The sequence below is a fragment of the Elephas maximus genome, chromosome 9, assembly GCF_024166365.1.
Source record: "Elephas maximus indicus isolate mEleMax1 chromosome 9, mEleMax1 primary haplotype, whole genome shotgun sequence".
NCBI lineage: Eukaryota > Metazoa > Chordata > Mammalia > Proboscidea > Elephantidae > Elephas > Elephas maximus.
The window spans coordinates 109889231-109902841 of NC_064827.1; the positions used below are offsets into that span (position 1 = coordinate 109889231).

Consider the following 13611-nt stretch of genomic DNA (forward strand, 5'->3'; position numbering starts at 1 on the left):
CCTCCCACAGCACTCTCTACTGGGTTCAATAATTCATTGCAATGGCCACACAGAACTGACAGACCATACTCACAATTATGGGGTTTATTAGGGAAGTAACAGTTACAATTCAGGCTCAAGAACACTCAGGGTACAGTTCTTCTATTAGGATAGTTTCTACCCAGCCATGCTCACAGGCACACCTCTCCCTGGCCCTCAGTCTCTGCCCAAAGGCACTCAGCTCTCTCTCCATGGGCCAGAAAAACCACCACATCGTGTCTTGTTGCCAGGCCTTCCCTTCCTTGGTGGTGGTGGGATCCTCCTCTCTGCTCAGGGAGATTGCTCTTAAAAGAGACAAAACTGATCAATCCCCTTGGTAGGCCACAATTACCCTATCACACAATCACCTGGGTGGGAGTTACAAGACCATAGCACAAAAGTGATTAATCAATAATCAATCGCACCACAGCTGCTGGTTTGGGGGTCCCTTGTAAGCTTCGCTGTCCAGCTGCGACACACACAAAGCTTGAGGAGGCGGTGGATGAAAGTCATCCAGGCTATCTTCGCCAGGTTTCCAGGCTCAGTGGAGGAGGTGGGGGTGGGAGAAGAGCTTCAGGTGTGGGGTTGGAAGCGGCACTGGGTTGCAAGACCTTTACAAACACTTCATTGTCATAATCCTCCTGAGGCAGTGGGGAGGCCTGCAGAATCAACTCGGATATTTGGAGGGAGATCCTCCCTGGACCCCTTGGGGCCCCAACAGGTATGTCTGGCTCAGAAGTGCTGCTTAAACTTGGAAGACTCTGCTGTTTTTTGCAGTGCTTCAGGTTTACAAACTCTGGTGACAAGGATTCCTCAGGAAGGCTGTCCTCTCGGACTGTGCAGGCCCATTTTACTGAAGGGGGACAAGGCCTCTGAGGCAGCAAGAACTTTTTCTCATCCCCTCCCTTATCCCGTTCTCTGGGCTGGTGGATTCCAGGCCTCTGAGACCCGGAGGCTGGGTCAGGCTGGGACCACTGGCTTCTGGAGGTTATTCCAGGGGTGCCTGGCTGTGCTTCCCAGCCTGCTGGACAGCAGCAGCCTGTGAGTGGTAGGTGGATGGCACAGTGGAAGTTAGAGTGGAGCTGAGTGGGGTCAGTGGTCCCATTCTGGTGTCTATAAGATTGCTCTGAATTCCTGCTGGCAGTGGCCTGGGGCAAGGTGTCCCGCTAGCTTGTCTACAAGGGTCCAGGGTTCTAGGACATTCACTGTGAACTGAGGGGCCACCAATTGCTCTGCAGCCTGCACTACCCCAACAAGGTCTAGGATGGTGTGTGAACAGTGGCATCTCTTCACAGCCTCTTTCTGAACAACTGAGTAACCTAGATCCAGGGCCAGCCAAGGAGCATGAATTCTTCACAAGAAGACCAAAGCTATTGTTGTCACTCAAAAGCATATCCTGATGCTTTTTGTCTGCAGCGGGAGATGACCTGGACTACACGTGGACAGGGACAGCCAGGATGTGTGAGTGCTCCAGCAGGTCCTCAGCTGACTTGGGCTTCCTGGTCCTCCCAGCTGTGGCTCCCCAGATGTATGTCTTCCCAGGGGTCCTGTCTACACTCTAGGGACCCTGAGGCCCACAATTGGCCTCTACCTCCACCGAGCTGCTTGGACCCAGTTGGCACCCTTGAGGCCTGGTGATCCCCATGCCTATTCCACATCTAATTCATGTCTATTTCGCCTCTGTTCCACATCAATTTCACATTTATTCCACACCTATTCCATGTCATCTATTCCACATCTTTTCCATGTCTTTTCCACATCCATTCCACATCATCTATTCCACCTCTATTCCATGTCTATTACTCACCTATTTCACATCGTCTATTTATACCACATCTATTCCACGTTTTTTCCACGTTTCACGTGTATTCTACGTCTATTCCATCTTTATTCCATGTCTATTACACCTCTATTTCATGTCTATTCCAAGTATGTCCCACCTCATTTATTCCACTTCTGTTCCAAATCACCTGTTCAAAGTGTATTCTTCACCTACTCCAAGTCTGTTCCATGTTGATTCCATGCCTATGCCACATCATCTATTCCATATCTTTCTACATCTATTCCATGCCTATTCCACGCCTATTCCATACCTATTTCACATCTATTCCACATCTATTGAACATTTATTCCACATCTATTTCATGCCTATTCCACACATATTCCATATCATCTATTCCACATCTTTTCTAGGTCTATTCCATGTCTGCTTTGCATTGAATTGTTTCCCCAAAAAATATGTGTCAACTTGGTTAGGCTCTGACTCCCAGTATTGTGTGGTTGTCCTCCATTTTGTGACAGATGTAATTTTCTTATGTGTTGTAAATCCTAACCTGCCTGTGGTTAATGAGGCAAGATTAGATTATGTTAAAAAGGATTAGGGTGGGATGTAACACCCTTACCCAGGTCACATCCCTGATCCAATGTAAAGGGAGTTCCCCTGGGGTGTGTCCTGTACAGACTTTTATCTCACAAGAGACAAAAGGAAAGGGAAGCGAGAGTTTAGGAACTCATACCGCCAAGAAAGCAGTGCCAGGAGCAGAGCATGTCCTTTGGACCTGAGGTTCCTCTGAGGAGAAGCTCCTAGACCAGGGAGAAGATTGATGACAAGGACCTTCCCCCAGAGTTGACAGTGAGAAAGCCTTCCCCTGGAGCTGGCACCCTGAATTCAGGTTTGTAGCCTACTGGACTGTGAGAGAATAAACTTCTTTTTGTTAAAGCCATCCACTTGTGGTATTTCTGTTCTATCAGCACTAGAGGACTAAGACAACATCTATTTCACGTCTATTCCATGTCTACTCCACATCTATTCCATGTCTATTGGACATCTATTTCAGGCCTATTCCACATCTGTTCCATGTCTCCTCCACATCTATTCTGTATCTATTTCACATCTATTCCTCCTCATTTATTCCACTTCTATTCCAAATCAACTATTCCACATCTATTCTACATCTATTCATAGTCTGTTCAATGTCGATTCCACGTCTATTCCACATCATCTATTCCACGTCTATTTTGTGTCTGTTCCACCTCTATTTCTCATCTATTTCACATCATTTATTTCACATCTATTCCACATGTATTTCACCTCTATTCCACACCTATGCCACATCATCTATTCCACATCTTTTCCACATCTATGCCACATTGTTTCCACACCTGTTTCATATCATCTCTTCCACGTTTATTCCATATCTATTCCATGTCTTTACCATGTCTATTACGTGTCTATTTCATATCTATTACTCATCTATTCCACACCTGTTTCACATATATTCCAAATCATCTATTCCACATCTATGCCGCATCTATTCCACATTTATTTCATGTCTATTTCTCGACTATTTCATCTATTCCATGTCTATTCCACATCTCTACCACATCTGTTCCACCTCTATTCCGTGTCTATTATACATCTATTACTCATCCTTTCCAAACCTATTCCACAACTATTTTATAGTTATTCCACATCTATTCCATGTTTATTCACATGTATTTTATGTCTATTCCACCTCTATCCCATAACTATTAACACCTCTACTCCATGTCTATTCCACATATATTTCACATCTATTCCAAATATTTTCCACAACTATCCCACATTCATTCCACATCATCTATTCTATGCCTATTCCTTATCTTCTATCCCATGTCTATTCCACATACTCTATTCCACTTTTATACCACGTCCATTCCATGTCTATTCCACCTCTATTACAGAGCTATTCCGCATCTATTCCACATTGTCTATTCCATGTCTATTCTTCATATATTGTATGTCTACCCAAGTCTATTCCTCGTCTATTCCACCTCTATTCTACATCTACTCCACAGTTATTTCACATGTATTCCACCTCTGTTCTACCTTTATTCTACATGTATTCCAACTTATTTATACCATTTCTATTCCACATCATCTATTCCACATCTACTCTACGTTTATTCCAAGTCTATTCCATGTCTATTTCATGTCAATTGAAATTCTATTCCACATCTATTCCACGACAATTACAAATCTATTCCACGTCTATACCACATCTACTCAATCTCTATTCCACGTCTATTACACATCTACGCCACCTCATCTCTTACACGTCTATTTCACACCATCTGTTCCATGTCTATGCCCCGTCTATTCCACTATTCCACCCTTATTTGACATCTATTCCACAAATCTATATCAATTCCACATCTATTCCACACCTATTCCACATTTATTCCACATCGTCTATTTCACATCTATTCCACATCATCTATTTCATACCTATTACACATCTATTCCATATTATCTATTCCATGTCTATTTCACATCTATTCCACTTCTATTCTACTTCTACTCCACCTCATTTATTCCACTTCTATTCCAAATCATCTATTCTATGTCTATTCCCAGTCTGCCCCATGTTGATAACATGTCAATTCCATATCCTCTATTCCATGGCTATTCCACATTGATTCCACATTTACTCCACCCATACTCCATACCTATTCCATATTTATTCCAAATCATCTATTCCACACCATTTATTCCACATCTTTTCCACACCTATTTCACAGTTTTCACATCTATTCCATATCATCTATTCCACATCTGTTCCACATTTATACCATGTCTATTCCACCTCTATTCCACGTCTACTTCATATCTATTACTCATCTAATCCACATCTATTACACACCTATTTCACATATATTACACATCTATTCCGTGTCTATTGCACTTCTATTTCACATCTATTCCAACTCTCTTTCACCTCTATTTGACATATATTTCATATCCTACATCTATTCCAAATCTGCCCCAAATCAATTCCATATCATCTATTCCATGTCATTGCCACATCATCTATTCTATGTCTATTCCACATCTACTATTCATCTACTATTCCACGTCTATTTAACATCATCTATTCCACATTCATACTCTGTCTATTCCATGTTTATTCCACGTTTTTTTCAGGTGCATTCCTTGTCTATTCTACATCTATTCCACGACTATGCCACATCTATTACACCTCTACTCCAAGTCTATTCCATGTCTTTTCCATCAGTATTCCATCCCTGCTGTTGTTGTTAGGTGCCTTCCAGTTGGTTCTTACTCATAGCAACCCTGTGTACAACAGAACGAAACACTGCCCAGTCCTGTTATCATCACAATCATTGTTATGCTTGAGCCCATTGTTGCAGCCACTATGTAAATCCATCTCATTGAGGGTTTTCCTCTTTTTTGCTGACCCTCTACTTTACCAAGCATGATGTCCTTCTCCAGGGACTGATCCCTCCTGATAACATGTCCAAAGTATGTGAGATGTAGTCTCGCCATCCTTGCTTCTAAGGAGTATTCTGGTTGTACTTCTTCCAAGACAGATTTGTCCATTCTTTTGGCAGCCTGTGATATATTCAATACTCTTCACCAACACCATAATTCAAAGGTGTCAATTCCTCTTTGGTCTTCCTTATTCATCATCCAGCTTTCACATGCATATAAGGCAATTGAAAGCACCAAGGCTTGGGTCGGGTGCACCTTATTCCTCAAAGTGACTTCTTTGCTTTTCAACACTTTCAAGAGGTCTTTTGCAGTGGATTTGCCCAATGCAATGTGTCTTTTGATTTCTTGACTGCTGCTTCCATGGCTGTTAATTGTGGATCCAAGTAAAATGAAATCCTTGACAACTTCAATCTTTTCCCCATTTATCATGATGCTGTTTATTGATCCAGTTGTGAAGTTTTGTTTTTTTTTTTTTTTTTATGTTGAGGCATAATCCATACAGAAGGCTGTGGTCTTTGATCTTCATCAGTAAGTGCTTCAAGTTCTCTTCACTTTCAGCAAGGAAGGTTGTGTCATTTGTTGTTAATGAGTTCAGGTTGTTAATGAGTCTTCCTCCAATCCTGAGGCCCGTATTTCTTCACTCAGTTCAGTTTCTGAGATTATTTGCTCAGCATACAGATCAAATAAGTATGAAAAAAGAGTACAACCCTGATGCACACCTTTCCTGATTTTAAACCATGCAGCATCTCCTTGTTCTGTTTGAACAACTGCTTCTTGATTTATGTATACGTTCCTCATGAGCACAATTAAGTGTTCTGGAATCCCCATTCTCCACAACTTTATCCATAATTTGTTATGACCCATACAGTCGAATGCTTTTGCATAGTCAATAAAACACATGTAAACATGGTTCTGGTGTTCTTTGCTTTCAGCAAGAATCCATCAGACATCAGCTATGATATCCCCAGTTCCATGTCCTCTTCTGAATCCAGCTTGAATTTCTGGCAGTTCCCTGTGGATATACTGCTGCAGCCCCTTTTAATGGTCTTCAGCAAAATTTTACTTGCATGTGATATTAATGATATTGTTTGATAATTTCCACATTCGGTGGGATCACCTTTCTTGGGAATAGGCATAAATATGGATCTCTTCCAGTCGGCTGGCCAGGTAGCTGCCTTCCAAATTTCTTGGCATAGACAAGCGAGCACTTCCAGCATTGCATCTGTTTGTTGAAACATCTCAATTGGTATTCTGTCAATTCCTGGAGCCTTGTTTTTTGTCAGTGCCTTCAGTGCAGCTTGGCTCTCTTTCTTTAGTACTATCAGTTCCTGATCATATGCTACCTCCTGAAATGGTTGAACATTGACCAATTCTTTTTGGTACAGTGACTCTTGTGTATTCTTTCCATCTTCTTATGATCCTTCCTACATTGTTTAATATTTTCCCCATAGAATCTGTCAATATTACAATACAGATTTAAGTATAAAAACTAGTATTCTAGATTGCTTTAATCTTAATTTTCAAAGTTCTTGTTTTAGTTTAAAAACCATAATGAATTTATTCTTTGTTTCATTAGTTTTATCCTGTTTTTGTAGCACGTTTACAGCACAAATTAGCTTCTCATTCAAAAATGTATACACAAATTGTTTTGTGACATTGGTTGCAATCCCTGCAATGTGTCACAAAAACAATACAAGAAAAAAAAATGACAGAATAAACAGGCTGCTAGAAACCATACAAAAGCAACAACTCAAAATCCAAAAGATGAGCAACAAACTTTCAGAATTAGATAACTCAATAGAGGGTGATAGGAGCAAAATTGAGACAATGAAAGTCAGAATTAGTGAAATTGAGGATAAACCTTTTGACTCCAATTTGTTGGAAGAAAAAACAGAAAAAATAATGAAAAATGAAGAACACCTAAGAATTATGTGGGATACTATGAAAAGGAAAAATCTATGACTGATTGAAGTTCCAGAATAGAGGTGGGGGGCATAACAGAAAACACAGAGAGAACTGTTGAAGATTTGCTGGCAGGAAACTTCCCTAATATCATAAAAGACAAGAAGGTATCTATCCAAGAAGCTCAATGAACCCATATTCGGTATATCCCAAGATCACCAAGACATAATGATATGGATTGAATTGTGTCCCCCCAAAATGTGTGTCAACTTGGCTAGGCCATGATTCCCAGTATTGTGTGATTATCCACCATTTTGTCACCTGATGTCATTTTCCTATGTGTTGTAAATCCTATCTATCTCTATAATGTTAATGAGGCAGAATTAAAGGCAGTTATGTCAATGATGCAGGACACAATCTACAAGATTAGATCACGTCTTAAATCAATCTCTTTTGAAATATAAAAGAGGGAAGTGAGCAGAGAGACGGGGGACCTCCTACTACCAAGAAAGCAGAGCCAGGAGTGCATGCCCTTTGGACCCAGAGTCCCTGCACTGAAAAGCTCCTAAAACCAAACCAAAACCAAACCCAGTGCCATCAAGTCGCGTCTGACTCACAGCAACCCTATAGAACAGAGTAGAACTGCCCCATAGAGTTTCCAAGGAGCGCCTGGCAGATTTGAACTGGCGACTCTTTGGTTAGGAGCCTAGCACTTAACCACTACGCCACCAGGGTGGTGTAACCAGTGGTTAAGTGCTACTGCTGCTAACCAAGAGGTCAGCAGTTCAAATCCTCAAGGCACTCCTTGGAAACTCTATCGGGCAGTTCTGCTCTGTCCTATAGGGTCGCTATGAGTCAGAATCGACTCGATGGCAGTGGGAAAAGCTCCTAAACTGGGGAAAATTGATATCAAGGAACTTCTTTCAGAGCTGACAGAGACAAAGCCTTCCCCTGGAGCTAGTGCCCTGAATTCGGACTTTTAGCCTACAAGAGTGTGAGAGAGTTCATTTTTCTTTGTTAAAGCCATCCATTTGTGGTATTTCTGTTATAGCAGCACTAGATAAGTAAGACACATATCATAATCAAACTTGCTAAAACCAAAGAAAAAGAAAGAATCCTGACAGCGGCTAGGGATATCAGAAAATAACCTACAAGGGAGAACCAATAAGACTAAGCTGTGGTTACCGAGCAAAAACCATGCGGCAAGAAGGTAACTGGATGACATATATAAACCCCTGAAGGACAAAAATTGCCAGCCAAGAATTATATATCCAAAAAAATTGTCTCTCAAATATGATGGCGATATTAGGTCATTTCCAGGTAAACAGAAATTAAGGGAATGTGTAAAAATCAGACCAAAATTACAAAAAATATTAAAGGGAGTCATCTAGTTAGAGAAGCAAAAACACTAGACAACAATCTAAGACTAGGACACAGGATAGATCAACCAGATACCAACCCAGAGAGGGACTCCTCAAAAATAAAACAAAGCTAAAAGACTGAAAATAGGGAACCAGAGACTTAAATATGTAAATGACCACAATATCAGAAAACAAAAACAAGGCAAAAAATGATGTAGTCATAGAACTTCCATACGGAGAGGACGTCAAGGTGATATCAAGTAATAAAAGACTGGTTTAAACTTAGAAAAATAAAGGTAAATTTCAAGGTAATCTCAAAGGATGCTAAGAAACCTACCCATCAAAATAAAAAAGAAGAAAAACATAAAAACTTAACAAACACAAAGTCAACAATAATAAAATAAATGAAAAGAAAATTCATAAACACAAAAATTAAGCGGAACAAAGACTCTGTCTGCCCCGCAAAAGAAAATTACAGCAGTAAACTCACACCTATCAATAATTACACTGAATGTAAATAGCCTAAATGCACCGGTAAAAGACAGAGAGTGGCAGAATGGATTAAAAAACAGGATCCATCTATATGCTGTCTACAAGAGACACTCCTGGGACACAAAGACATAAACAAACTAAACCTGAAAGGATGGAAAAAAACATATCAAGCAAACAATAACCAAAAAAGACAGGAGTGGCAATGTTAATCTCTGATAAAATAGACTTTCAAGCAAAATTCACCATAAAGCATAAGGAAGGTCACTCTATAGTGACTAAGGAGGACATACTCTTAATAAAAATGTATGCACTCCATGACAGGGCTCCAAAATACCTAAAACGAAGTCTAATGGCATTGAAAAGACAGTTCCACAACGGTAGTAGGAGACTTCAACACAGGAGACTGGGTGAAAAGACACAAACATCTAGAAAGTAGCTCAGTAAAAAAAAGGTCTACTGCCGTTGAGTCAATTCTGACTTATAGTGACTCTAAGGACAGGGTAGAATTGCCCCATAGAGTTTCCAAGGAGCACCTAGGCGGATTTGAATTGCTGACCTCTTGTTTTTTTTTGTTTAGCAGCCATGGCACTTAACCACTACGGCAGCAGAGTTCCTTGGGGAAGCACACAGCTCTAAATGGAGGAGTGGAAAGCTCAGGCCGGGCGGGGCCCAGCGCACCCCTGCCCCGCCCAGTCTGAGGCCCCGCCCCACCATTTCCAACCCCAGGCCCCGCCCCCTGCGGCAGCCCCACCACGCCTCCTGCACTGCTCCGCCACGCCCCCCGCACGCCCCCCCATCGGCCGCGCCAATCCGCCGCTCCCTGCCCAGCCCCGCCTGGAGCGCCATTTCCTGCCGACTAGGCGGAGGCTCGCTGGAGCGGCGGTCCCACGAGGGTGAGTGGGTGTTGTCTTTCTAGTTCACACGCGCGCTCCGCGTTGCCTCCTCTACCCCTCCTCTCCGCTTGGGGTCCCGGGATCCCTGTGGACGTTCAAGTCCTGGCGCCCGCCCGGCTGTCGTCCCGGGTCCCCGTCCGTTTCTCGTTAAAGGAGCCCCGAGCCGGAGCGCCCGGCCTTCCTGCCTCCGAGGGTGATCCGCCTGCCCCCTTTCCTGTTGGACCGCTCCCGCCACCTCGCGCCAGCGAAGGCCCCTCGGGGCTTGTCGCCTGCGCCCCAGCGCTGTCTCCTATGCTCTCGGGGCGGCCCCAGCCGCGCCCATGGCCCGGGGATGCGAGTCAGAAAGTTTTGTTCAGTTTATCATTTTCAAATAATCTGTTTATTCCTTTCATTCCTGAAGCTTATCATTTCTTGAAAGTTTTATTGATATTTGCTTAATTTTTAATGTGATATTTGGGTTTCCTTTTTCCCTCTCTTGCTTTACAGATTTGAACAGTCGGTTTATTTGTTTTCAGCCCCTGCAGCCCCCTTTTTTTTTTTAAAGGTTCCAGGGTGGCTCAAACGTTTGCGCTGGTGTGCTGAGCAGTTTGAATCCACTCAGTGGCACCGCGGGAGAGAAGCCTGTTCCTTTGTAAAGACGACAGCCAGGAAAACCCTGTGGAGCCGTTCTTGGCTGTAACACATGGGGTTGCCATGACCTGAACTGACACCAGGACTATTTTTTGTTTTTGTGTTTCCCCTTTCTTTGTTTTTAGTATTACGTTTTTAAAAAATACATTTATTTCAAGATTAGGGCTTTGACCACATTACCTGGCTTTGAGTACTTTGATTCTTCGTGGTGACAGTGGCTTCAGGTTGTTCGTTTACCAGTTGTCACATAGGTCATAAAAACTTTTCTTAGGATCAGATTCTAAGTATGTAAACTATAATTTTGGTTTTTGATTTTAGTTTTGCTTCCACTATATGATTTTTATTTACTTTCATTTTGATTTAGCTCTGCAACAACTATGGTAGACCTCATACTGCCTATTCTTTTTTTTTTTTTTTTTTGAGCTTGTTTCACAGCTTTATTTCTAATTGAAGACAACATAATATTCAGTGATAGGAGAATTGTTAAATACGGTAACATATTGTCTTATTTGAAATTAGCTGACATTTTCTCAGTGACTCGATACGTGGTCATAATTGATGAATGTTTAATTGGTATATCCGTGTCTTTGATAAAGGTTCAGTGTGTATTCGCTAATTTGTTGTTGTTAGGTGCCCTGAAGTTGATTCTAACAGGTAGTGACACCATGTGACAAAAAACTGCCCCATAGGATTTTCTAGGCTCTAATCTTTAACGGGGAGCCCTTGGTGGCACAGTGGTTAAAAGCTCAGCTGTTAACCAAAAGGTTGGCAATCCGAATCCACCAGCTGCTCCTTGAAAACCCTGTGGAGCAGTTCTACTCTGTCCTGTAGGGTTGCTATAAGTCAGAATTTACTCCATGGCAAGGGGTTTGCTTTGGTTTTTTGTAATGTTTAAGGGAGCAGATTGCCTGGTCTTGGATTCGAACCGGCACCCTTTCATTTAGCAGCTGGGTGTGTAACCACTGCACCGCCAGGGCCCCTTATTCACTAATTCAGATATACTAAATCTTTAGTGGAAACCCTGGCGGTGTAGTGGTTAAGAGCTACAGCTGCTAACCAAAGGGTTAGTGGTTCAAATCCACCAGGCGCTCCTCGGAAACTCTGTGGGGCAGTTCTCTATTTTAATCCTCAGTTTGCTTACGTTTTATTGTATTATGTTGTTGCTGCTGTTAGGTGCCGTCGAGTCTGTTATGACTCACAGCGGCCCTGTGTACAACAGGATGAAATACTGCCCAGTCCTGCGCCATCCTCATTATTGTGGCTATGTTTAAGCCCATTGTTGTAGCCACCGTGTCAGCCCATCTTGTTAGGGTTTTCCTCTTTTTTGCTGATCCTGTACTTTACCAAGCCTGATGCCCATCTCCAGGACTGGTCCCTCCTGATAAAATGTCCAAAGTACATGAGTTGAAGTCTCACCATCCTTTCTTCAAAGGAACATTCTGGATGTACTGCTTCCAAGATAGATCTGTTCTGGTAGTCCATGGTGTATTCAATATTCTTCGCCAGCACCACGATGCAAAGGCGTCAGTTCTTCTTCCGTCTTCCTTATTCATTGTCCAGCTTTCCCATGCATATGAGGCGATTGAAAATACCACGGCCTGTGTCAGGTGCCCCTTAGTCCTCAAAGCAGCATCTTTGCTTTTCAACACTTTTTAAAGAGGTCTTTTGCAGCAGATTGGCCCAGTGCAATACATCATTTGATTTCTTGACTGCTGCTTCCATGGGCATTGATTGTGGATCCAAGTAAAATGAAATCCTCAACAACTTCAGTATTTTCTCTGTTATTGTATGCATTACAACCAAAACATGTTGCCATCAAGTCGATTCTGACTCATAGCGACCCTACAGGACGGAGTAGAACTGCCCCATAGGGTTTCCAAGGAGCGACTGGTGGATACAAACTGCCAGCCTTTTTGTTTAGCAGTTGAGTGAGTTCTTTAACCACTGCGCCACCAGGGGTCCATATGCATTATAGACATGGTGATTTCAGTGGGAATTGTTTTTAATTTTTCCCTTCGAGCTTGATTAGTCAATTTTTTTAAATTTGTTTCCATTTAATCATGTTTCCGGCATACATTTTTATGTGCATACGTAGATGCGAAATATCCTATCTTCTTGTTTAATTTTCCTTTTTGCTAGTTGCCATTGAGTTGCTTTCGTCTCACGGCAACACCATGTGTTACAGAGTAGAACTGCTCCATAGGATTTTTTATTGACTGTAATCTTACTGGAAAATGAAGGCACTGTTTGTATACTGTACCTTCTTATTGCAACCAAACAAAAACCCTTTGCCAGCAAGTCAATTCCGATTCGTTGTGACCCTGTAGGACAGAGTAGAACTGCTCCAGAGGGTTTCCAAGGGGCAGCTGGTAGATTCACAGTACCGACCTTTGGTTAGCAGCTGGGCCCCCCTTATTGCAGCGGGGTTGCTCTAATGGGTAATCATGTATGGATTTCCTTTGTAATCCACACAGATGTCCCAGGAACAATCTTTATTCTTTCTCCTTTTCTTTCAAGAAAATTAAATAAAGCACTACCGGATTTCGTACAACTATAGTTAGCCAAACTCCAGGTTAAGGGCACTGGCCTCCAGACTGCCAAATCTAAGACTTCTGATACCAACTACAAGTTAGGGAGTTTACCAAAACCACCCTTAGATTCCAGGTAAAAATACTCTCAGAACTCACTGGAAGCTGTTATACTCATGATCGCAGCGTTACGGGGAAAACATAGAAATGAGAACCAGCCAAAGAAGAGACACAGGGCAGAGTACAGGAGGATTCCAGATGTCAAGCTTCCACACCCTCAGGTAATCATACCTGTGGAGTATTGCCGGCCCTAGATGCTCACACGCACTTCACTGTCCAGAGTCCTTTTATCTTTTTTTATTTTTTGCTTCTTCATCACACTGATGTGATTGATTGACTTATTGCCCACGTGGCTCAACTCCAGCCCTCCGCTTGCATTCCCATCCCCTAAGTCTGGCTGGTATCATGGTGGGGGCCCAGAGCCCTGTCATAAGAAACCCAAACTTCCTTTTGTA

At 42.4% G+C, this 13611-nt stretch overlaps 1 pseudogene; it reads left to right on the top strand.

Annotated features, from left to right (window-relative positions):
• The first annotated feature begins 520 nt into the window (after positions 1 to 520).
• Positions 521 to 13611, top strand: part of LOC126082512 (zinc finger protein 883-like) — a 37368-nt pseudogene continuing 24277 nt past the window's right edge.